Here is a 25,753-nt window from a genome sequence, read left to right as displayed (position 1 = left end):
ATAATACAATTGTCACAGCTCAAGCCTAAGTATGCCTACTCAGAAGTCAGTCCTGTTGAATGCAATGGTGCTTACTCCCAGGTAACTGGGGTTAAGGCTGCTGCCTTCATTATTAAGATGCCTTATTTTAAGACTCCCTTATTTTGCTGCAGACCAAAAATGGCCACCCCTTTGAAAAGTAATGTTGTGTTTTCATTCTTTCCCCAGAATTTAAAGTAATGCTGCTTGACTCCAACTTCTATTGGCTAGCTCTGGGAGGGGAAGAGGGATGATGGGAGTTGTAGTCCAACTACATCCAGAGAGCCACAGGTCTTCAATTCCTGTTTAAAACATCCGTCTTGTCATTTCCTTCCAGGATGATTTGCTCATCCCTCATCTTATTAATAGGAGGATGAAAGGACATTCCTGGAAGTTTTCACATTCCCATATTTTTTCTCATCAGGGTTCTTCTTCAATCAGCAATTGCTGCCCTGACCACCAGAGCTAAAAATATTCTTATCCAGCCCAGGCTCCTGCTTAACATCTCTCCTCCTGACAGCTGTTGGGAATGTGGCAGAGCATGCAAACTAGCCAGCCTAAGTGGGTTTCCTCTTTCATGTTTATTCTTAAGGGTTGGTGCCATGGCTGTCCAGATGTTACAACATCTGGTGGGCCACAGGTTCACCAGCCCTGGTTTATGCCAGACTCTTCTGTACATTACGCAAGCAACCTTGCAATGAAGGACCTGATGAGAGTCACTGTTACAATGGATGAAATTATGCTCCAAGCTTAGGACAGATGTAAGGTTCCTCAAGGTTTTTTGAGTTTCCTGGCTTGGAAACATGACTCTTGATAGCTTATAGTGGTTGCCTAATCCCAGAGTCAAATATTAGGGCTCCCAAATGCTGGACAAACCAATGATATTTTAATCAACTCTAATATGATGCAACCAACTTTACCAGGCAATTTTAGGAGTCTCAAGGAGAGGGGATGGTGGCTTTTGTATAAAATGTCAAGCAAAGGTATGGGGGGGATCTATTCAGCCCAGGGGGCCAAATTCCCTCTTGGGGTCTGCATCCCAGCTGTGGGTGTGGCCAGAAGCAAAAGTGGCTAGATATGACGCTACATTTCCAACCGCACAAAAGCCACAAGTTACTGTAAAGGTAAAGGGACCCCTGACCATTAGGTCCAGTCGTGGCCGACTCTGGGGTTGCGGCGCTCATCCCATTTTATTGGCAGAGGGAGCCGGCGTACAGCTTACGGGTCATGTAGCCAGCATGACTAATCCACTTCTGGTGAACCAGAGCAGTGCATGGAAATGCCGTTTACCTTCCCACCAGAGTGGTACCTATTTATCTACTTTGCACTTTGACGTGCTTTCAAACTGCTAGGTGGACAGGAGCAGGGACCGAGCAATGGGAGCTCACCCCGTTGCGGGGATTCGAACCACCGACCTTCTGATTGGCAAGTCCTAGGCTCTGTGGTTTAACCCACAGCGCCACCCGCGTCCCTACAAGTTACTGTGCACACACACAAATTCCATCCAGGCAAGTGAGAGGCATTATCACAGTTCAATGACATGTTGTAGCCAGACAAAAACACTCAAGGATGGTGTGAAGCAGGGCTGGTGAAGGGTTTGACCTAGAGAGGAGGCATGGCCTAGGGAGAGTTCTGAGGGCCAGAAAGAGAGGTGTGGAGGGCCACAGCCTCCAGGCCTCCACCTCTGTTTCAAAGTGCAAAGTGTAGCACCAAGTATCCCTAACTGTGGTCCCCCCTCATGTCTGTCTGTGTTGCAGATGTGGGCAGCTGGCTCCCTCTCCATCCCCGGGGTGCCCATGCCTTTTTCTATTCCCGGAGAGAACAGTACAGCCTTTATCACATTACCATCTCATCTAAGAGCTACAAGTGCTTTGCAAACATCAGCTAATTGCATTTTCTTAACCTCCCCTGGAGGTTGCGACAGCTGAATTGTGTGTGTACAATGGGAGAGAGGCTCAGGAAGGGAGGAGAGATAAAGGGAATCAATGAAGCTAGAAATCATCCCTCTTCTCTCTTCACCCACCCTTGTTCTATCCTTCACCTTTGGTCACTTCAATCGGCTTCCAGGTGTAAAGGAAGAAAGCCAGGAGGTTCAGGCCACAAGCTCCCCACCCCCTTGCCCTGGTCCCAGCCAGTTCCATCCAAACAGACTGCCTTAAATGCAATTTAAAGAAACAAAAAAGAGGAAATACTGCTACCCCCATATTCACCCTCTGATGTGCTTATGCATCACTCCCTGAGCCACTCTGCATCGCCATGAAAGGGTTATGATCTCTAGGATAATAAACATTTGGCTTCCAAAGGCTGTTTTCCAAAGGTCTCTGTGTGTGTCAACCTCTTTAGTCTGTCACCTCTATCCTGGCTCAGCGGTGTCTGTCAAATCACTACAGTGGTACCTTGGTTCTCAAACGCCTTGGCACTCAAACAACTTGGAACCCAAACACTGCAAACCAGGGAGTAAGTGTTCCGGTTTGCAAACTTTTTTTGGAAACCGAATGTGCTCCATTTTGAGTGTTATGCTTCCGATTTAAGTGCCACACTTCTGTTTTGAGTGTTACACTGAGGTCTGCCTGTTTTTGCTAATTATTTTGCGTTTTTGTTTTTGCGGCCCTTTTTGTTTTGTTTTTGTGACTGTGTGGAACCCAGTTCAACTACTGATTGATTGATTGTGTGACTGCAGTACATTGTTTATTGCTTTCATTTTATGGATCAATGGTCTCGTTAGATAGTAAAATTCATGTTAAATTGCTCTTTTAGGGGTTGTTTTTAAAAGTCTGGATTAATCCATTTTGCATTACTTTCTATGGGAAAGTGCACCTTGGTTTTGGAACGCTTTGGTTTTGGAATGGACTTCCGGAACAGATTAAGTTTGAGAACCAAAGGTACCACTGTAATTAGGTACTTTAAACTTCAGGGGAAGCAGAGATATATCCCCGTGAACTAAATCTCTCCAAGCCTGACCCAGCCCTTACAGCTCATCATTCTGGCTGAATTAATTATACTGTTAAGAGGGAGAGAGACCAGTCATCCTCAGGTTTGCCACTGCTGTTTGTGCTGCAAGTTCAGATTCAGATTGATGAGCTGAAGCAGGGCTTTCTTGGTGGTGTCCTCCAATCTGTAGAACACCTTCCTGAAGGATATAGTTAACCCCATCAGTTCTGGCTTTTAAGGAGGCCTTGAAAAAAAATGGCTTTGAGTTGGGATGTTTTTGGGGTCATTATTTGTTTATTTTATAAAGGAGACCCACATTATTACAATAAAAAGTAACGCTCTTAAGCACAAACACAGAAAATACAGGTTCCCTTATGGGACAATGGCTGGTGGACCTCCAGCATTTGCCACCTGAGGCAACTGCCCCACTCTGCCTAATTGTAGACCAGTCCTGTTCTTTATCCATGTTTTACCCCTGGTCCTCACCATGGCTTTTGTGAACCTAGCACAGTAGCTTAGCAATGGTTGAGTAACTATTAACCAAGGGTTGTATTTGGTTCATAAAGTTCATTTTACATGTAAACCTGGCCTTTTCACTGAACAATAGTTAAGGAGTTATCACTGCCCCCAAAACAACAGAGCTATGAGTGAGAAGCAGCAAAGGTTTCAAAAAAAAAAAACTCTCAAAGCTTGCTGGTCATGTTTTTTGTTTTTTTTTATGATAATCCATGTCTGTTTTAGCTATGGTTTATTCATTATGGTTAACATTAACCATCAATCCTTGTGGGATGTAATCCACTGGGAGCAGTCAAATACAACATTCTTTGTTTTCCTAGAGAAGACATGCGGGAGAATGTTTGGTCCAGCCAGTCAAACACTTCCTATTTCCTCCTGGCTGGAGCATCCTTCCTTTGCATGTGACTAGATGTGGGTGTGACCTTACCTGTCCAGGTAACAAAAGAACAAGGCATGCTACCACTCTCTCTCTTTTCCATCTTCCTTAAGCCAGTATGCAGTCACTGGAATTAACCCCCTCAATATGGGGTAGATCCACATGTACATATTTGTAACTAAGTCTGTCTTCAGGAATCCAACTGTGAACTGAATGTGAGTAAACTTATTTTATTGACTTTCAATAAGACTGTCATGTCTTTATTCTTTTAAGAGGGATAAAAGGGAACGTACCAGGAACATACAATTCAATACTGAATTGTATGATAGTGAGAGGCTTACACAAGCCTGCAACCAGCTATCTGCTGCATGTTAGAAGGGGAAAGTAAACTCTGCTAAGTACAGGGACTTGCTAGCACAAGTTAGGAAGGATATTAATAAACAATATATCCTCTCCTGCCACCCTGAGCATTCCCACACTCCTTAGCAACTCCTGCTTGTGTTACATGGGTTCACTGCATCTTGCCACTTCAAATTACTTGCATTCAGTAAAAAGGATGGGCTTCCTCGCATGTCCTCTGGGAGGTGTTAACAGGCCACATTGGGACCATCCTGGCTGCCCAGAGGGCCTCTTAGATTTCTCACACATCTTGAGAGCAGCTTCAAACATGACAAAAAATGAAAAAAAGAAAGAAAGTGCCAAGGCATGAACTGTAGAATCGTATTTCCTCTTCTGGCACTGATGGGTTAACATGCAAAATAAACATGGAACATGATTCTCTACAGTTTTAACACTTGGCGTTCTTTGAGGCAGCGAACAGAGTCTTTGTTTCTTCAGAAAATCATTTTCCAGAAATGAGTCTGAGTGCCGAAAAGCACATATATGCCCCTTCTCCAGCAGAGCAAGGAAAATAGGAGCTCAGTGTCACATCATCCCTTTTCTGGAAACAGTTGGAGAGTACGAGTCTCCGCCGGGCATCACCAAGCACCTCGCCCTGCTGTGAGCCATCTCCACAATGCCACTAGGAACATGTGGAGCAGCATCCAGGATATCAGGAGCTATGGGAACATTTCTCATGGCTCCTGATTTATTTGTCTCCTCCATAACTATCAGAGCAGTGCCTAAGGCAGGCATAGGTGAACTCAGCCCTCCAGATGTTTTGGGACTACAACTCCCATCATCCCTAGCTAACAGGACCAGTGGTCAGGGGTGATGGGAGTTGTAGTCCCAAAACATCTGGAGGGCCAAGTTCGCCTATGCCTGGCCTAGGACCTAGGACCACATTCACCACTGGCTGACTTTGGGGAAAACAGACAAGAAGAAAGACATGGGGGGAAGCTCATTGGTGGCATAGGAGCTCAGTGGATGGAGAAGGCAGAGCCCCATGCCTTGTGGAGCTCATGACAGTGGAGCCTAGAGTCAGAATGATCTTGTATCCCACATGCACTCACCAAATTAAACTTATTTTCTTCAAAACATATTCGAAATAAAACTGGAGGGAAGTGCCTCTCACCCATCGCTACTTCTAGGCTTCAAGAACCAAGAGGGGAGAGGCTTAATTGGTAGAGCATGAGACCCTTAATCTCGGGTTTGCGGGTTTGAGACCCATGTTGGGCAAAAGATTCCTGCATTGCAAGGGGTTAGACTAGATGTCCAACTCTACAATTCCATGATTCCTCAACCCAGCATGGAAAAGGACTTATGGAGCTTCTCTGGGCACAGTCCAGCTAGCCTCAGAGGTGCAGAAACCGCAGAGGTGCATGATACTGAGATTTCAGTTTCGGGGGCCTGGAGCCATTTCTGTCAGATTTAAAGCAAATGTTGTAGTATCTGCTTGGCCCTCAAAGAAAGTCTCAGTCTCTGGGCATGTCCATAGATGTAGATGGTCATAACCTGGAACAGCAAACTGGCTCCTGGGGACCTGCTCGCCCCAGTTTTTCACTCTCTCTATAGAACACCTTGCGGATCACTGAAGGCAAGGCACAGACCCTCTCTACCCGGGTCAGGAAGCCCCAGCATGAACGTTGCACTGCAGAGGAAGAAAAGTAGAAGATGACTGGATCCAAGCTGGCATTGAAGGTGCTGAGGAGCAAGGCCTCATCCCTCCACCGTGGATCTTCCCATTGGATGAAGCCCACCACGTGGGAGATGTTGTAAGGCGAGAAGCAGACGATGAAGACGGCTAACGTGGCCGACACCAGCCCCACGGCTCGCTGCTTTTTGCTCCTGCGGATGTGCGGCGAGGAGATCACGATCCTCATGAAGCCGAAGTAGCAGAAGCAAGTGAGCAAGGACGGGACCAGGAAAAGGACGATGCCAAGCTCCAGGCGGACGGGGAGAAGGATGGCGAGCTGGAGATCTGTGAAGTTCTTGTAGCAGTTCTTATGGGAGGCATTGTCTGGCTCTGTATTGTTGTATGGCTGAAACTCAGTGATGTACACAATGCTACAATGGGCAAAGGAGCAGGCCCAGAGGCCTAGGCTGGCCACAGCCGCGTAAGCCGAATGGCGCCTCAGCTTGTAGTGGATGGGGTAGGCCACGCCCAGGTAGCGCTCCACGCTCACCGCCGTGAGGAAGAGAGTGCTGGAATAGATGGTGCTGAAGTAGAAGAGGCCGCTGAGGGGACATAGGGGAGCAGGGAGAGGCCACTGTCCGGCAGCCGCCTCTGCCACCTTGAAGGGCAGGAAAGCCAGGAAGCAGAGGTCAGAAACAGTGAGGTTGAGGAGAAGGACACAGTTGGGCGTGGCCTTGGTCTTCAGCTTCTTGATGAGGGCATACAGGGCCAGAAGGTTGGTGGGAAAGCCCGTCAGAATGGTGAGCAGGTAGATGGAGAGGTAAACACCAGAAGGCATGCCAGAGGCTTTTTCACCTGTGTGGGGAGATAAGGTGTGTGAGAGAAGCCATTTGTGAGGAGGAGGAAAGAGGAGGGGAAATAAATCTGATGCCGAGCGGTTGCCCTTAAACATTTCCTTTTTAAAAATGTCATTGTGGAAGTTCATCAGCATTTTAGTGCAAATTCCTAATACGCACATATAAAGATAACAATGACACATTTTTGCAAAACAGCTTTCTTTCCATAATGGGTTTTAGTCTGCTGTTTTCACTAATGGGTGAATTCTTATGCACACCTCGCCTGAGTATATGCAGTGCTATTTTTCTAGAAAAAGAGGTGCCAGAACTCACCGTGAACACCTCTCTCAGTCTCTCAGAATGACAATGGCACCCACCTGAGAGGTGCCGGAACTGAGTTCTGGTGAGTTCCGGCTTTGTACATATGAGTTGGGTAGAGGACAGCTTCTCAAAATACAGAGACTGGCAAATTTCAAAGGATGCTGTGTTTGCTCAGGTATTATTTCAGAAAGTGCAAATTAGGTAGATTTGCCTTTAAATGAGAACTGGATTTATTCTCTCTCTCTCTCTCTCTCTCTCTGAGACACACACACACACACACACACACACACACACACTGAGAGGTTGTGGATAAGACCTGCGATGTATCTGAAGGTTGCTGAGACAAGATGGCAACCAAAGCATCTGCTCCCCTGTTTGCTTTGCAAACCATTTTTAATCCACCCTCTGAATTTACCCCCCACAGCGCTCCTGTGTAGGGCAGACAATATGTAATCCAGCCAGGGACTGGAAGTCAGCCAAGAAGAGGTGAAGAAAGTTTATTTATTTATTATTTGCTTTGCAATACATGTGAGCCAGGGAGAAATTGAGAGGGCAGCCAATCAAACCCAGCATTTGTTTGTCCGCCTTGGTAGGTCTGGAGCCAACCTTTCTGTGCCAGCCTGTTCCAAACGCTGCCAGACTGACTGCTCTGGTTCAGGAGTTTTCTGCTGTGAATACTTGGGAAATAACACATGCCTGGTTTATTCTCTGTCTTTAATACATTGCATTTTGCATAGCTCACTTTCACCATCTAGTGTCACGCTTGTATATTGCACTTCACAACACATTTAGAATGTTTTATTTGCAGCTGTATAGCTGAGTCCACTCTTGTTGTTCCTAATGGCTACAAACTGCTTTGAGGTTTGTTTGTTTGTTTGTTTGTTTGTTGTTTTTTAACAACCAAGTGGCATGTAGATTCTGTGAAATAAATAGAATAGAATAGAATAGAATAGAATAGAATAGAATAGAATAGTCTCTTTCCTTCCCTGGGGCTGGTGCCTCTGCCTCTTTCTTTTCATTTTTTTCCGCCCCAAGTCTGGAGGCCCAGCAGTTTAGGGCTATTAAAACTGGACTTCTACTTCTCTGCATTGATTTTACACGCCATGGTGGCTGAAGGTTATCCAAGCGAGGTCTGAGGAAACCTTGCTCCGAGAGGAGATGCCAGAGCATCTATAAAACTCCCAGGCTTCGCACCTTACCATATTCATCCCTGTTTTCTCAGTTCTGCACTGGGGCCTGAAATGGCTCCTTCGAGGGATGCACACAAGGACATTCTTCATTCCTAGGGCCTCATAAAAACCAGCACCATAAAAAGCAGAAGGAGCGAGTGAAGCTCTACATTCGAAACAAGGGTGCGAAGAGACCAGCAGTGCCTCCTATTTGCCAAGTGGCCGCTGTAGTAGCAGCACTGGGTGGGGTGGGGGGCTGCCAAGGAGAAAGCAGATCTGGCTTCCAAAATACGCGACACAGCTGTCAACAACCACCGTGGCAGCAATAGGCAATACATTTCATGAAGGCTAGTTCTGCTGCCCCTGTGGATCCTGCAGTCGCCTCACCTTGCCTCGCGAATGTGCCAGCCCTGTGTGTAAGAAGGGATAGCTTCTTACAGCTTAGCATGGAGCCACAGATGCCGCTGCTTCACTGCCGGATTTACATGTAAGCTAAATAAGCTATAGCTCTGGTCCCCACTCTCTCTCAGGCCCCCCCTCCCAAAAAAATTTTTTAAAGGTGAAATAAAACTGGATGTACAATTCCAAAATATAAGATAAAAATAAAATAAAATAAAGCCTACATACAGTGGTACCTTGGGTTACATATGCTTCAGATTACATACGCTTCAGATTACAGACTCTGCTAACCCAGAAATAGTACCTTGGGTTAAGAACTTTATTTCAGGATGAGAACAGACATCGTGCTCTGATGGCACGGAGGCAGCAAGCGGCCCCATTAGCTAAAGTGGTGTTTCAGGTTAAGAACAGTTTCAGGTTAAGAATGGACCTCCAGAATGAATTAAGTACGTAACCAGAGGTACCACTGTATAGCAGCAGTGTTTTGTGTTGTGTAGGCTCCTATGGTGTAAATAATGGGCCCCCAATCATTTTAAGTTAGAGCTTAATAATTATTTCACTATTAATACACTTCTTCTTAAATGTATTTCACTATTAATATACTTCTTAATTGTATTTCGGTTCAACAATTACTTATTTTGTGATGTGCAAATAGCTTAAGATACCTATTAGGTCCATATTACCATATAGCATCTATTCAACACAAAAAATAGTGACAGTTTGTTGTTGACAAAGGACAGCTGGACATATAAAGGGCCCCATTACCTTCAGTAGCTTAGGGCCACATCAAACCGAAAACCGGGCCTGGTCAGCTTCCTGTGTTCCTAAACAATAATTTGGGGTAAGTGTCACAGGAGAAGACGATGCATTCCTACAAATGACTGGTAGGAATTCTTTCAGATCACACCCAATTCCCCATCTCTATTAATAGGGTGTTACTTTATTCTCTCTCTGTGTGTGTGCCAACTGCAAGAATCAGCTCGTACCGGAGTTGGCTTTGATCTACAACAATCTCTTCCAGCCTGGCAGCATCCCCAGAAAAGGTCAACAGGCACTTTTGGTTTACAAAGCCTGCAGCCATGTGTTTGGACAGAGTGATATGGGCACTGGTCCAGGGCCAGCCTGCTGGCATAAACCATCCTGGCACACTTGGCACTATGCCCTGGGCAATCATTGGCTTTTTTTTCCTTTTCCTTCCCATCTTCTTTTTGCCCCTCCTGGCTGTCTGTGCTGGCAAAAGGTCCGTTCCTAAGAAGGATCAGGGCCATGAGCTAAAGGGAAGAACAGGAGGAGGAGGAGTAATAATAACAATTTTATTATTTATACCCTGCCCATCTGGGTAGGCCTCAGCCTGGCAAATACTAGTTCCCATGGACAGGTCCCCAATGCCCACTGTGGGTGTCATGATGGCGCAGTGAGTGACCTCCAGCGCCACAGTGATGACAACAGGATGCTGCCTGTGCTTCCATGAAGGTGGCATACATTGTTTTCGGAGGTGGGCATGTAGTGATGGCAGTGGGGGGCATGTGGTGGTGTCTGCAGCATGTGGTGTGAAGGTGGTACTTGGCTGCAGGGGGCATGTGGAGGCTGAAGTTGTCTCATGATAGGGCCGGCCCTACAGGCCAAAGATTCCAGGAAACCCACAAGTGGCACATGAGCACAGCTGCCCTTCACACCTGTTGGCTCTCTTCACCTCAGGCTCGGTGGCACAATGCCCATGTGAGCATGGGCAACGCAGGGTGGAATGCAAGATCTCTACACTTTTGTTCTCACAACAACAAGCCTGAGAGGCTGAGAGCCAGTGACTGGTCCAGAGACACACAGCAAGGTTTGTGGCTGAGCAGGAAATGTTCTTGTCGCTGTGCTAACCCGCTTGACTCTAGAAAGAGAGATGAATTTCTCAGATTGTTAAGTTGTGGGTGAACATATCAGATGACACAGCAATTCTTCAAGCAGCTCTTGTTTATTCGCAGGCCAGAACAGAACTGAACTGAAGGATTCAGCCAGTCTGCTTATATAGAGCTCCACTACAACGCAACAGTAACCACTTTCTGTAACTATCCAATCACTGAATATCACTTTCAATCCCTTATTTGCATATGTGGACCTGAGTGAAAACTATCTACAGTATCCGCCTGCTGGCCCAGGATGAGAACTTCAGTACATAACACAGATTAACATTGTGAGTTCCAGCCGCAGCAGCAGCAGCACCTTCATTGGTCGCTTGGCAGAAGTGCTTAGTCAATATGACTCTCTGGACAGACTGGCTTATCCCACTGCGCTGGAGAGCAGCAGATGGCTAGACTCACTGCATTGTTTGTCCCAGGCTAGCGAATGGGATCAGAACGGCAACTTTAAGACAAAAATGAGAGATAGGGGAAATATTTGGAGCTGTCTGTAAACAAGGTCAATAAACCCTTTGAGCAAGCACAAGGATGGATGGGGGTCATTATGGTGGCAGGGGGCCTGCTTGGACTCCAGAGGAAACTGTTTTCCATTTCAGAACTGCTGTTTGCTTTGGAAATGGGAGCTCTGAATCTTGCAGATTTTCACACGGGTTATTTCTCTCTGTTCTTTCGCTTGTTTACAGAGCGGACGCTTGCAAAAGCCGCTTCGAGAGACACAAAGGAGCTGCCACTTCTGCGAAAGCGACCCGTCTGAGACTCGGTGACTCATTGCAGACCTCTTAATTTGCTTCTTCTAGGGGCAATGTATAGGGTAGCTCAAACAAACTTCCTACACATTGGAGTAGGCTTATCTTTTCCCTCTCACTGTGGACAGATCCACAGTATGAATCTGTAGTTTCCTCCTCCCAGAGATGCAGTTCTCAGCATCCTTGACAAACTACATTTCACAGGATTCTTTGGAGGGAGTTGTGTGCTTTAAATGTGTGCTGGATGTGCTTTAAAGGCATGGTGTGGATCTGCCCTGTCTCACACTCACTCACTTTCTTTCCCTCTCTGCAGCTGTCTCTTAATATCTGAGCATTGAGTTTTTAGATTCAGATCAGAACCACAGTGCTGGGTTCACACTCCTCCGAAGTTTGCAATGCAGTTCCCAAGCCTAGCAATGTGCATTTTATAAACACAATTGTACATATATTCCACCATTCTGGTGAACCACATCAAAAGGGGTGCAAGGAAGCACAGGATTCCAGATGCACAGAATACTGGCTTGCTTTTTAAGGCAGGTTTCTAGTCCTTGTGGACAAAGATGTACTGAAAAGCATGTGCAAAATGCCTGTTGAAATCTCAGAAGACAGAAGGGGTGAATCAATAAGATTTATTTTCCATGACTGGGTTACTGTCTCTCTGCTCTACTTTGCGTGACTGTGCCCTAATTTGCTCAATTAATTTCTATACCACCCTTCATTAAAAATCACAGTTCAAAGCATAAAGCAATAAAATAACAATGTTATCAGACAGTAAGGCACACAGTCAAATACAATAAAACTTCAATACAACAGCCTCTGTATAAAGTAGCAGGGAGATAAACTGTTCCGCAAACATCCTACCACATGAAAATATTAATACAAAATGGTTCTAGAGATATCAGGAGGTTGCCCCCCCCAAGTGAACAGGTGTGTGAATTCCTTGCGATGACAAGCTTGAGAGGCAGAGAGAGCCTGGGCTGTAGTCCAGAGAAAGATGGACCTATAAGAAGACACCTTGAATCCCTGTTCAGCCATAAAGCTCAAGGGCTGACCCATCCTTCCCCAACCTGGTGCCCTCCAGAGGTTGCTGAACATACAACTCCCATCAGGCCCAGCCATCATGGCCAACGTTCATTAATGATGGAAGCTGTAGTCCAAACCTGCTTGCAGATTTCTGATTCACCATTGGCCCAATTCAGATAGACCATTCGCCCAACTCAGCAAGCTCTTCTCATGCTCTTAGGAAAGCTGCTAGAGGAGAAAGAAGTACCGTAATGTGAAAGAATGAGGGAGGAGGAACAGAAGAACTTGGCAGTTGAGTGACTGGGGGAGAAGTAACAATTTGAATGTGCAAGGAGAATGGGAGAAGAAATTACACGACAGGGGTAAAAATACTTTTAAGGGGGAAATGTAAAAGCAAAAAAGCCTTCTTCGCTTAGAGTCTCTGGATTTGCTTGACATGAAAAGACCAAGTCAAAATACCTCCAGAGAAAAAGAACACACTTTTCTTGAGGAAAATGGAACTCAGGATCTCCGTGCAAGGAAATCACTGCAGCAAAGACTTTAGCAATGTTTTCAAAGGTGGATCAGGTTGTCAGCAGAAAAGGATGCCAAGCTCTTCCTCCACCTGCCGCCATTTTGTGACTGTCTCTGCCCCTGCACCACCATTTTGTGACTGGTGGGCCTTGGTAACTTTCAGCTATCTCAAGAGGACCCTGAGGATAGAAAGACTGAGAACCCCTGCTCTGCCTGTTAGCCTTCTAGGCTGTTATAATGCCTTCTCATTTCCCAGCACATCATCAATGACTTTTCCTGTTTTCATTGCATTTGTTAAAATAAATGTGTTGTTTTTCAGACATCTGTTAATCCCACTTTTGTGTTTTAGTTCTCTTCTTATTTAATATTGTGATTCGGCCAAAATGACACAAGCTCATTTCCTAATGCTACAGTTTAGCAACTCTGTGTAAAGTTCATTCAAATAAAACCCAAGTTGCAAGCTGGCATCCAATTTATTGCCCATAAATTGAAACAATCCAGCTGTTGACATAAGCTATCAGACATTGTTAACGGTTGTCCTGCTAAGAGATGCATCAGCCAATGGCAATAATATCATGCTATCGGAATAAGCTAATGAAATGGCCCCTGGGGTAGGTGTTGATTGGTGGTAAGAGCTGCTGGGGTGTGGGTGTGATTCTTACGCACGCTGGACGGGGCTGTGGCATCATTGGGTGTGGAGCAAGGTTGGCACCAGGAAGGAAGGAAGGTAGAAATAATGGGGAAGCACCGAAGGGCCAAAGTGCATTGGGTGGGGATGGAGAGCCTCTCTCACACACGTTAGAAAGAAAGTGGGGGATACCCCTATATTTCACATTAGAGCTGAGCCAAAATTTCTCAGAAGACATTTCTGCCAGCAAGTTGTAGTGCAGGATACCTGCCAAGTGCTCCAGAAAAAAGGGGGCAGAGATCACATTGAAAAAAGGCACACATTGTCATGGGACTTGCCCAGGAGCACGTCTCAGAAGACACATGTCCCATTTTTCTGAAGAAGTTGGATGGTATGGTGCAGGGAAGGGAAACCTCCACCCCACAGGGCCATTTCCCCCAAACTACACCCATTTGTTAGCTGATGTCTCTTGTGACATCATCTGATGGGCAGGAGGGAAGGGTAAAAGTCTACCTTGGCGGCCTGTGCCTGTTCCCATGAATCAGTGATGGATAGCTCAGCTGGTAAAGCATAGGGCTCTTAATCTCAGGGTCATGGGTTCAAGCCCCACATGGGGCAGAAAAAAGAAAAGGAAGATTCCTGTATTGCACGTGGTTGGACAAGATGATCCTTATAGTCCCTTCCAACTCTACAATTCTATGAAACGTGCATGCCAAAAATATGTAGATCGGGAGAAAATTGCACTAAATTACTGATGAATTTCCATGGGGAATTTAAGGAAAACTGCAAATCTACTGTATTTTTCGCTCTATAAGATGCACCAGAGCATAAGACAAACCTAGTTTTTGGAGGAGGAAAACAAGAAAAAAAATATTCTGAATCTCAGAAGCCAGAACAACAAGAGGGATCACTGCGCAGCGAAAGCAGCAATCCCTCTTGCTGTTCTGGCTTCTGGGATAGCTGCGCAGCCTGCATTTGCTCCATAAGATGCACACACATTTCCCCTTACTTTTTAGGAGGGAAAAAGTGAGTCTTATAGAGCAAAAAATATGGTATTTTGAGAACCAAATTTAAGGTTGGAAAAAATGAGAAACTAAGAGAATCCAAAATTGGGAGATTTGTTCATCTCCAGTACTGCCACCCGGTATGAGGAATTCCTTTGCCCCAAGATCTTCCCAGGGTTTGGGGAACGGCTGTCGCTCAGTGGCTGAGCATCTGCTTTACATGCAGAAGATCCCAGGTTCAACCTCCAAGTCTGGTTGTCCTCTATCTGAAACCCTAGAGAGCAGCTGCCAGTCAGAGAAGATAGTACTGAGCTAGATGAGTCAGTGGTGTGACTCAGTAGAAGGCAGCCTCCTATGTTCTATGACCTATGTTCTTCAGTGCCCTGGGAGCAGCTGTGGGGCTGGCAGGGGGCAGCTGGCGCATGGCATCACTTACAGGCTTCGTTCCCCAGCCTAATTGCCACTTTCCTGGATCCATCATCAAACCACCCTGTGCAAAAGGTCGTGAACAGCCAGCCCTGTTCCTTGAAATGATCCATCTGAGACAGCAAAGTTGTTGATGGAAGGAGATGAGCTCAAGAGGTGACGGAGATGAGATTATGCCAGATCAGATGGCAAATGGTTGCTGGCTGCGGCGGTTGTTCTGTGTTCTCATATCACTGGGGAGGAAGTGGCTGCAGATCTAACTCTATTGTTCCTGTCCCTGTTAAGGTGAATAATAAGACCTTTCCGGACAGCTCAGTTGCATGGTTGAGTTGAATCACTCCTATGACATACGCTGGCTTTGATGAAGGAACTGCGGGAAAAGTTGGAAATTCACTTCCAAGCCTAAGGACCTCACTCTGTATACTAGATCCCAGGGAGGACACAACATCAACTTGCTAAGGGCAATACCTAAAAGAGAAACTTGCTTGGGAAGACCACTCTACACTGTCTTGAATAGAAGGAGGGGTTTGCTAAATGTGCAGCTCACCAGGAATTAATCCTGGAATTTGATCTCACAGTCAGGGCTGGTTTTAATTATAAAAAGCAGGAATTGTGCAACAGAGGAGGGGGAACTTTTTTCTGCCAGAGGGCCGCCTTCCATTCTGGGCGGCCTTGCAGGGGCCGCATGCTGATGGTGGGCAGGAGCAAAGGTGGGTGGAGCAAGGAATGTGAATCATAGCTTTGTGCAGTAGGTTTACTCTGTATGCACACCAACTCCTCCATTGAGATAAGTAAGGAGTTATGTGTCCAGAGTTCAAAGACACATTATAACTAGGCAAAAGCACCCAAGACTGGAGATGGGATGTTTTCCTGGGGAGAGGGGAGCAGATTATGCAATGAGAAGGTACCCATTTGAATTCTCATTCTACTTTGCTTCCCTCCACCCCACCCCACCGTTCCTTGCTTTCAGCAAGTTTGTCATAATTGGGCTCCTTCCCGATTCCCAGAAATTAAGGCACAACTTCGTAAGAATATGTGAGCCAGGAAATCAAATGGCCCCCTCGCCATTAGCTGTAATGATTCTCACCGACGTCTGGGGACCAACAAAAGGCAGGCAATTAAAGGCCAATTTACTGCAAGGCCTGATGGTGGCCCGACACTATTAAGCGATGTCTGAATGGAAGCCAACTGGGCAGGACAATGCACAGGGCCGGCTCAAGACATTTTGGCACCTGAGGCGAACCACAAAATGCCACACTCCCAGCCAGGGGAAAGGGGGTGAGTGAAGAACAAGGGGAGAATAAAATCTCCATCAGAGTCAAGCATGGAATAGATATCTACGTCTAGAAAAAGGGCAAGGAATCGAATCAACCTTACCTGAATCAAAGTGGGAATCAAAGGCTGTTATGGGAGAGAAAGGAGCCCACGCTGAATCACAACTGGGTAGGACAGAGCCCAAGAGACCAGCCCCTGCCATTTTCTCCCCAGGGGTGGGAGGAGATCAGCAGTTCCTCCCATTCACCAAGAGGCTGCTGTAGAGGTGGCATGGGGGCTGCTGCTGAGAGGGCAGCTGATTCGGCCTCCAAGGAGCATGCCACAGCCATTGCTGCCACCACCCCACCCCAGCAAACAATGCATTCCTTGAAGGCTGGATCTGCTGCTCCTATGGATCCTGCTGGCTGAAGCAGTCACCTCACCTTGCCTCATGGGTGGGCTGGCTCTGACAATGTGCCATCATTTTGACAGTCAACCCTTGAAAAGCTTCACCTGGGCCTATGGAAGAAAGGGAGGCATAGGACTACTGATGGACAGAGCCTCGTAATAAAAGCGTGGAGACCCTGTGACCCACACATACACACAACCCAAAAAAAGTTTCATATCAAAAAGGGAATGTTCAACACCTGCCAACTGCACAAGAATAGTTGGCAATGTTCAATCCAGTTTTTGTGGGCGCCTTTAGGAAGATGCCTCCAGAGCATCTGCACTCTTGAGTGAGCCTACACTTTTCTACCTTTGCCACCACTGCCCTATCTCATTTGCCCTATCCCTCCAGAGCAAGCAAAAGTGCCTTCTCCGCATTCTCACTCTGGTTGTAGCCAATGCTAGTCCTACACATAGGTATGCCCCACGGAGGACCTTAAGGTCCATATATAGCAACACCCTAGAGGTCCCGGGCCCTAAGGAAGTTAGATTAGCCTCAACCAGAGCCAGGACTTCTTAACACTGGCTCCGGCCTGGTGGAACGCTCTGTCTCATGAGACCAGGGCCCTGCGGGATCTGATTTCTTTCCTCAGGGCCTGTAAGACAGAGTTGTTCCACCTGGCCTTTGGCTCAGAATCAGTTTGATCCCCTCCCCCTTTTTCTTTTTCCTTTCTCCTCCTATGATGAGATTGCTCCCTAATTGTTTTATTATTGTATCTTAATCCTTTAAATTGTATTTTAATCAACTTGTTTTTATTATTGGTTGTTAGCCGCCCTGAGCCCGGTCTTGGCTAGGGAGGGCGGGGTATAAATAAAATTTATTATTATTATTATTATTATTATTATTATTATTATTATTACATAGAGGAGACCCATTGAAATTAATGAACATGACTAACTTGGGCCTGTTCAGAAAAAACGCTCTGTTTTTCAACAGAGAGCACATTAAAGGGGGGCGGGGAGTGCTTGCTGGTTTATAGGGCTGGGGTGCTTTGTCAATGAACGTCTGATTTGACTTTAAGCCTAGATCATATTGGCATTTGACATCTGCAATATGTTTCCTGAGAAGTTCTCTTAATATCCCACCAGGGTGAGGCAACCCATGGGAAACATATGACACTCAGGATATTGGGGGCAGGGGGAGATGTATTGGGGGAGCCAGTCTGATCTGTGATTAATTTCCTGTCCCAACCAAGACCTACACAAAATCTAGGGCAGAAGAAACTTTTCAATTCCCCAACCACTGATTGGGCCTCGATGGGGAGCCCTTTCCCCCACTAAGCTTCCAGAATCCTAATCTGTAAACAACAATAGTTCTTTAGCAAGATGCCTAAACTACAGAAGCCTCATATGACAGCATGAGATGCCAAGCCATTTTGTTCCACCCACCCCAGATCTTCTAACCTCCTTGCTTTTGACCTAGAAGCGCTGGCTACTTTTACTCTGAGAACATGACGAAGGCGACAGGAAGATTTACACTTTGTTGACTGTGCCTCTTCCAGGGTCATTCATTCGATAGAACCGGGCTGTCAAATCAAGAGTGTTGCGACTTGTTTTTGATGATATCATAGGAAGCCCTGACTGGCTGGCTCCACAGAGGTGAATGTGCCTTGGAACATTATTTCCCACTCAGGGTTTGAAGAGGCATTCTCTCATATCCTCCTTTGCTGAAATGTGATTGGCTGAGAAGTGCCAGTGGTTGCCAGGGCATGCTTGTCGTCTTTTGAGCTTCATAAGTGGGATCTGCAGCAAAATGTTGCAGCGTACTGCTCTTTAGGGTTCCTGGCAGCCATAAAAAGCTTAAATCTGGCATAAGAAGAGCCATCTGGATGAAGTCAATGGTCTATCTAGCCCAGTGTCTTGTTCTTACAGTGGACAACCTGCTCACAAGCAGGACCTGAGCAGAACAGCGCTCCCCCTCCTTGCGATTCCCAGCACCTGGTATTCAGACACATGCTTCCTGTGACAGTGGAGGATCTTCATTGGCTCCCAGTACATTTCCAATCAAAATTCAAAGTGTTGGTGCTGACCTTTAAAGCCACAAACGGCCTTAGTCCAGTATACCTGAAGGAGCGTCTCCACCCCCATAGTTCAGCCCGGACACGAAGGTCCAGCGCCAAGGGCCTTCTGGCGGTTCCCTCACTGCAAGAAGTGAGGTTACAGGGAACCAGGCAGAGGGCCTTCTCGATAGTGGCGCCTGCCCTGTGGAACGCCCTCCCACCAGATGTCAAGGCAATAAACAACTATTTTACTTTTAAAAGACAACGTCCCTGTTTAGGGAAGTTTTTAATGTCTGATGCTGTATTGTTTTTAACATTCAGTGGGAAGAGCGAACTGTTGGATAAACTACTCTGGGAATTGTACTTTAGGGAAGGATACAGGCCTGCTAACATCTCTCAGCAATCTACTGCTCCCAGAATCCTTTGAGTGAAGCCATGACTGTTCAAAGTGGTGTCATTGTGCTTTAAATATATTGTGTGAATGTGGCCCAACAGTCCAACAGACTGTTCCCTGTCTGGGAAAGCCTGCCTGGGAAAACCGTATTTTACCTGTGAAAATTCTACAGAGCACAGAAGGCATACAGCTCTGGATGGGATAAAGTTGCGGGGAGGGGAGGTACAGATGGCAAGTTGCCCAGTTATGCTTCCTAAGGCATGATGGGATTTGCAAATTGCAGAGGCTCTTCTGCTATATGCCAGCAAAAACAATGAGCTTGTCAGCAATCTTAACAAGATGGTCTTTAACCTATGTCGCTGGGAGATGGCAGACAGCCCTCCAAGCTAGGAAGTCCATTGCACAGTGCAGTTGTTCAGCTTCAAACATTGCACACCACCCTTCTCCTCTGTACTGATATGATCACACACACCTGACAGCAGGCAGCTGAGCCCTGGCAATCTGGAGATCAGGGCTTGCTGCTTAGGCTAGGCATGGCCAAACCTGGCCCTCCAGATGTTCTGGGACTACAGTTCCCATCATCCCTGACCACTGGTCCTGTTAGGTAGGGGTGATGAGAGTTGTAGTCCCAAAACATCTGGAGGGCCAAGTTTGGCCATGCCTGGACTAGAGGCTGGCTGCAAAGGCTGAGAGAGCATATCACCTGCAGAACATCTCAGTCACCCCAAAGGATCACATGGCAGGTGAATAAGAAAAGGCCCATTTCTGTCTGAGAGCCACTGCCACTCAATGCAGACCAAGCTGACCCTTTCCCTGGATGCTCAACACAAGGTTTTCAAAAAGCTAAAGCATTTGGGCAAGTGATAAGCAGAAAACAAGCAAGCCAGCTTTGAGGGCTTTCTCCCCTGAGTAGTAAATGAAGCCTCTCCAGCCCGCCATCTTATTTAGGGGAAACAAATGTAGATCTCATGGGCTAAACCCATAACTTGCCATGCTCAGAGCAGACCCACTGAAATTGCTCAGCGTGGCTAACTTAGGCCCATGAATGGATGTATTCTGAGTAGAACTTAGGTGGATACAAGACACAGTGTTGAAAGGGACATTCACACTCATCTAGTCCATCCCTCCCTGCCAATGTAAGAGGACACCTGCTATTGGAGAATCTCTGATCAGTGGCAGTGGGTGAGGTGGGGCACAGCTGCCCCCATCACCAGTATCAGTGCAGTTTACCTGTATGGACTGGGTAGAGCAGCAAGGAAGGTTTGACTGCACAGAAGCACCTGCAGACAGTCCACCCATGTATGCACACAGCCTAACCTTGCCACTGCCCTGGTCCCAGGGTGACTGGAAAACTCTTCTGTACCACCCCAGCTGCTACTGTCTCTGATAGGCAGCTATCCAGCCTCTGCTTGAAAACTTCTAACAAAAAGAAGACCCACCACCTTGCAAGGCAACCTGATCCACTCTCAAACAACTCATACCATTCAAGATCACCCCAGGAGCATACGCAGAGTCACTTCCAAATGTCACTCACAATGCAAGACGCTGCAGACTTAGGGCAGAGGAGATCACCTTCCAGTTCAAAGGCTACGGCTTTCCCACAAGACTGAGTCACACCACTTCTCTTTTCAAGAAATCCAGTGCCAAATCTTTATATATAACCCCAGCTAAGATAAAAAAGAATTAGCAGCCTGATCCTATGCACATCATGGCGTGGCATTGTGTCACTAGCTCTGACGTCTTTTGAAGGGAATCAGGCCAATGCACAGAGGATCTTTCTGTCAACCCTGATTGCCAAAGAGGTCTGCATTACTCAGTGGCAGCTGGAATGGAAGCTAGGTGCCTGGCACCACCTTAAATTGAGCTCAGGCTTGGTTTGCCCTGGATGGAAACCTGGCTCCCATTCACTTGCAGTGGTGAGATTACTTTGGTGTGTGACTTTTGCTGGGAAATAGACAACTGGACTGTATTCCTGTTGATTCTGGTGGACCTCTCAGTGACGCTTCAGTACCATTATCAGCCACACTATCCTTCTGAACACGTGGCTGGGATGGAACTGTTTTGAAGCTGTTTTGGTCCCTCCTGGAGGGTCTCTCTCTCTCTCTCTCTCTCTCTCTCTCTGTGTGTGTGTGTGTGTGCGTGTGTGTATATATGAAAAATTCCCTTCACAGAGTAAGTCAACTGGCACAGGGCAGTCATTTATTTATTATTATTTTAATGCTATTGTTATCATTGTGAGAGCTGCATTGAGCTTGACACTTGTTGAGAAAGCTAAGTGCACATGTTAAACCAATCAATCACTGGATATTATTATTAGTTACATCACATTTTTTGACATGAGAGCACGGCAGCAATTTTTGGCATCACAATCTTGCATGATTTTGTGCCAGACTCTCACTCCAAAAAGCTTCCCCCCCCCCCTTCCAGGGCTGTGAACTTGTGTGGCACTCCAAAACGTGTGTTTTGGGGCATCATGCTCTCATGCAAGCACACGGGCCTAAAAAAGTGCTTTTTAGGAGGCCGCAATCTCGCACAGGTTATGTGAGCTCAACAACTTTGTGGGGTGTCCTGGTTTTTACTTTTTGCAATATGGCAACCCTAGGATTGAGGAATATGGCAGAGCTGGTGCAATTAGTACCAAAATCGGGCCTCCACAACCGGTGACCCACCAAGCTGAACACAGTCCACTTCTCCAATATGTTGTGGTCTGCCTTGTACTCAACAACCCCATCTTTCAGCTCTCCCAGGAAAAGAAGCAAAACATCAATTCGAATGACTTTCTAGAGGGCTATGGTTTGTGGCTGATGAGCTGGGGCCAGGTGGTTCGTGTTTCACAGGGATAGGCAACCACCATCCTTGTAGTTGGCCTTTAATTTTGAGAAGAAAGGAGTCATCAGGTGTCAATACCTGTCTCTAATCTTCTTTTCACAGTGTTGGGATACTCCTTAGTGGTTTGACAATTTCATCTGTTCTTACTTCATCTGTTCCAGGCTACAGAGAGGCATAACACCGAAAAACAGATGCCCGGGAATAATCCTGGCATTAATTAAACCCTAGCCTTCCCTAAATCAGCTCAAGTGTATTTGGACTTCTCTGGATTATAAATGGAGACATTAAGAGTGCCTGGAATTCAGCCACCTCTGGGGGGAATACAACCTGGTTGCCATGTAAGGGGAATGGTGGAAACTGGGATTGCACTTGCCCACAAAATGGAGAAAGAAGACAGGAAGTTCATTTGCAGCTCCATTGGGTGGTGAGAGACATGAACCATGTGCTCTGCAGACACCTGAGGGCTGTTTCACCTGCTGCATTAAGAGCTTCAGCTCATCACATCTGACCATGGCAAACCCATGGTTACTCATTCCTCTGAATACCATTTGCTGGGAATAAAAAGTGGGGAGAGTTGTTCTTGCACTCAATTATGGCTTGCAGGCTTCCCATAGGCATCTGGTTGTTCAGGTAAAGGTAAAGGGACCCCTGACCATAAGGTCCAGTCGTGACCGACTCTGGGGTTGCGCGCTCATCTCGCTCTATAGGCCAAGGGAGCCGGCGTACTGCTTCCGGGTCATGTGGCCAGCATGACTAAGCCGCTTCTGGCAAACTAGAGCAGCACACAGAAAACACTGTTTACCTTCCCGCCAGAGTGGTACCTATTTATCTACTTGCACTTTGACATGCTTTCAAACTGTTAGGTTGGCAGGATTCTTGTTCAACCTGGCAGGTTGAACAGATGTACCTTTGACCTAAACCAGAATGGCTCTTCTTATATTCTTATGTTAATTATTTGTCATCGCTTCTTAAAAGTTCCATAGAGGCCGGGCTCCAACAGGTGTTATCCTGGGGCAGATGCCACGCGAGTCTGCATGTATTTTAGGGGTGGGGGTGGGACTTAAAAACTGGAAGAGGAGATCAGGGTTGTCTCTCCTAGCAAAAATGAGAAATACCGGCAGTTCCTGTACATGATGTCTCAGGTTCTACAAATGTTTGAAACTTACTCTTTTTCTTTCTTTTTTAAAGGAAGGTGAGAAATCTGGGAATAATTCATCCAGAGGGAACAAGCACACTTCCTTGCCGCCACCATGTGAGCGCCAATGCCCTATGCCCTACGATCAACAAGGATGCAAGCCACCAAGTCACCATTTTGATTTCCTCCAATTGCTGCAGGGCATTGTGGGAAATTTAAATGGCCGCCTTCCGCTTGGTTCTGATGGCAGTTCTGATGTCACTATCATTTCTACCCCAGCCAGGTAAGTCCACTAGGGTGCTCACTGACTCCTGCGTGAGCCCATCCATACACTTTGCCAAGGATCCCATCGAACTTAGAGCCTCCGTTGGAGGTTGAGACTTTCAGTGGGACGTCCTTCTGGAGGGGAAACCATGTTTGTGGGTTACAGGAATCATGGTCTTACTCCATCTTAAAGGTGAACAAGTTTATCGCGGCATATGTTTTTATTGGCCAGAGTATGCATAAAGCGATATAGGGTATAAATACCTTGACTACACACACCATAAGAAAACTATTGCCACTACACACCAGCAGTGTAAGAGTTAGGTGATTGGAGGAGTGCCAAAGTACTATGCAGAGCCTGAATGAAAACAGAATCCAGTCAAATGAATCTAAGACTTAGCTGGTATAGGCACAAGTCATCTAGCTGCTAGTGACTAATGGGGTGCTCAGCAGTGAAAGCAAGCATGTCCAGAAAGGGAATTGCTCTCTGCTGTGAGCTTGCCACTTACAGGAATGGTTGAGAACAAGATCCAAGGATATAAATTCCTATATGCTGGGATTCACACATGGATTTGGTATGCCTCTTGGCACCAGAGGCTGAAGCCAGCCTCCTCCAAGTTCTTGGGTGTTTGCAGCATGTCAGAAGGGGCTCTACACATGCTCCTATGTGCTTGCAGAGAGCTTATGCACTGTGGGAACTGGAATCCCCGTTTTTGGAAGTCAATTTCACAAAAGGTATGTCATCCTTGGAGATGGAACTCCAGTAGTTGCTTCCTTCCCACCCCACCCCCCTCCTGATATCACTTCTGGAAGTGTAGAATAGGCAACAGCTCTAGAGTTTCTGGCCAATATCCCAAACCACCACCCAACAAATCATGCAAACTCAACAGAACTTAATTGTGTGGCTTTTTGCACAGCAGGAAGCCCTGGGTTCAAATCCTCACTCAGCAGCAAAGCTTACTGCCTTGATTCTTCTACCTTTTTCTCCCAGGAGCTCAAGGTGGCTACATGGTTCTTCCCCCTGCCATCTGCCCTTTAATCTGCACAACAACCCTGTGTGGTAGGTTAGGCTGAGAGGCAGTGACTGGTCCAAGGTCACCCAGTGGGCTTCGTGGCTGAGTGGGGATTTGAACCTTGATCTCCTAGGTCCTAGTCCGATGCTCTAACCGCTACACCACACTGCCTCCAATAATCTTCATCTATCTGTATATGACTCGACCTCACAAGGTTGTTGTGCAGATAATCCCTGCTCCCGATACGCCATCTCTGAGCTTCTTGGACTGAAAGAGACAGATACAAAATGATAAATAAATGCCATGCGTATCTCTTGCCTTTCACAGGCATAATCAGGACCCTTTTTCTTTTGCTCTCTTCCCAGCTGGCTCTGCAGCAGATTACAAAGATCTCTCTTTTTTTGTGGGGTGTGAAATGCATATGAAATGAGGAGCTTCAAGTTCTGGAGGACCTGAATCAACAAGTGTGGTTACTCAGTTCCTGGTTTGTTAAGAGAATGGGGATCAGAAATGCAGGAGAATCTTAGATATTAGAAATCAATCACTCAGCACCTCCCAAACATATATTTGACATCCACCTTAGCACTTACCTCCCTAGGCTGGGGAAACCGGACACCTGGGTCCTATAAGGAAAGAAGGAAGAAAAACCTCTATTGCATCGCCACCGCCCAGTCTTGTCCTCGGGATTTCTTTTGCAAGATCTCAGATCTTCTCTGCTCTGTGAGTTTGGAGGTAGCGGATCCCTTGCTGGCTTCTCTTCGCTCGAGTCCTGGATCTCACCCGCCGCTCCACCTGGACCCTTTGCATCCAACCGAAAAGTGTCCTGGCGGACCGCTTGGAAGACGTCTGACTCGCGAAGAGCCAGGGGGCGGCGCTGCTAAGAGGGTGGGCGGGACTTTGAGGAGAGCCGTGGCGCGGGAGATGCTGAATGGGGCTTGCCAGGAGAGCGCCCGTGAGTGAGCGCGCCTCCCGGTCCTCTTCGTGCTTACTCGGAAGTAACTCCCGGCACGTTCAGCGTGCGAGGCCTTCTTCCCAGGTAAGCAGATCCTGGAACCTTCCCGAGCCATGTCTGGAAAATGGGGCTGGGGAGGCAATCCTACCCGCGCACATCCTTGCTGCGAGTAAGCCTCCTGGAACTCAGCGGGAGTTACTTCCGAGTAAACACGCAGAGGATCGGGCTGCAGGCCGCTGGGATGCAAACAGAAGGAGGAGGGAGAGATCAACAAGCAATGGGAAGGAAGCGATGTTCATCTTAACGCAAAGAGGAACAAGATTAACACGATAACAACTCGCCGGCGAACTCTGAGCAGGTGCACTTTTCCCTGGCGCGGGCTGAGCTATTCCTGATCCTCATCAGTTGGTCGTAGATGGATCATTACATTCACAGACGTGGCTCTCCAAGGCTCCAGACAGCAGTTTTTCCAAATCCTACCTGAGTTGAACATGGGACCTTAAAGCATTTTGTCACTCCTTTTGCCCAGAATCAGCAATAAGGGAAGATGACGGCCCTATCTGCGCTATTCGCTTAAAGCGGGATCTTCCCGTCTCATTTCTGTCCCTGAGACAGCCAGGTTGAAAGAGGTGTGCAGC

At 46.9% G+C, this 25,753-nt stretch overlaps 1 pseudogene across 3 annotated transcripts; it reads right to left on the bottom strand.

The window, feature by feature from the left end:
* Window positions 1-3,223: 3,223 nt before the first annotated feature.
* LOC310850057 (free fatty acid receptor 3 pseudogene) lies at window positions 3,224-25,054 on the bottom strand (annotated as a pseudogene). 3 transcript variants are annotated; one of them, XR_014568731.1, is made up of 3 exons: window positions 24,754-25,054; window positions 5,141-6,710; window positions 3,224-4,982 (listed from the first exon to the last, which is right to left on the bottom strand). The product of XR_014568731.1 is annotated as a free fatty acid receptor 3 pseudogene (transcript). The 3 variants fall into 3 exon arrangements; XR_014568732.1 differs by having other exon boundaries at window positions 4,608-6,710; XR_014568733.1 differs by lacking the exon at window positions 24,754-25,054 and adding an exon at window positions 9,346-9,428 and having other exon boundaries at window positions 4,608-6,710.
* Window positions 25,055-25,753: the final 699 nt, after the last annotated feature.

The sequence above is a fragment of the Podarcis gaigeae genome (assembly GCF_964106915.1).
Source record: "Podarcis gaigeae genome assembly, chromosome: 8".
NCBI lineage: Eukaryota > Metazoa > Chordata > Lepidosauria > Squamata > Lacertidae > Podarcis > Podarcis gaigeae.
Note: the sequence above shows the minus strand (reverse complement) of the source record. Positions and strands in the feature narration are given on the sequence as shown.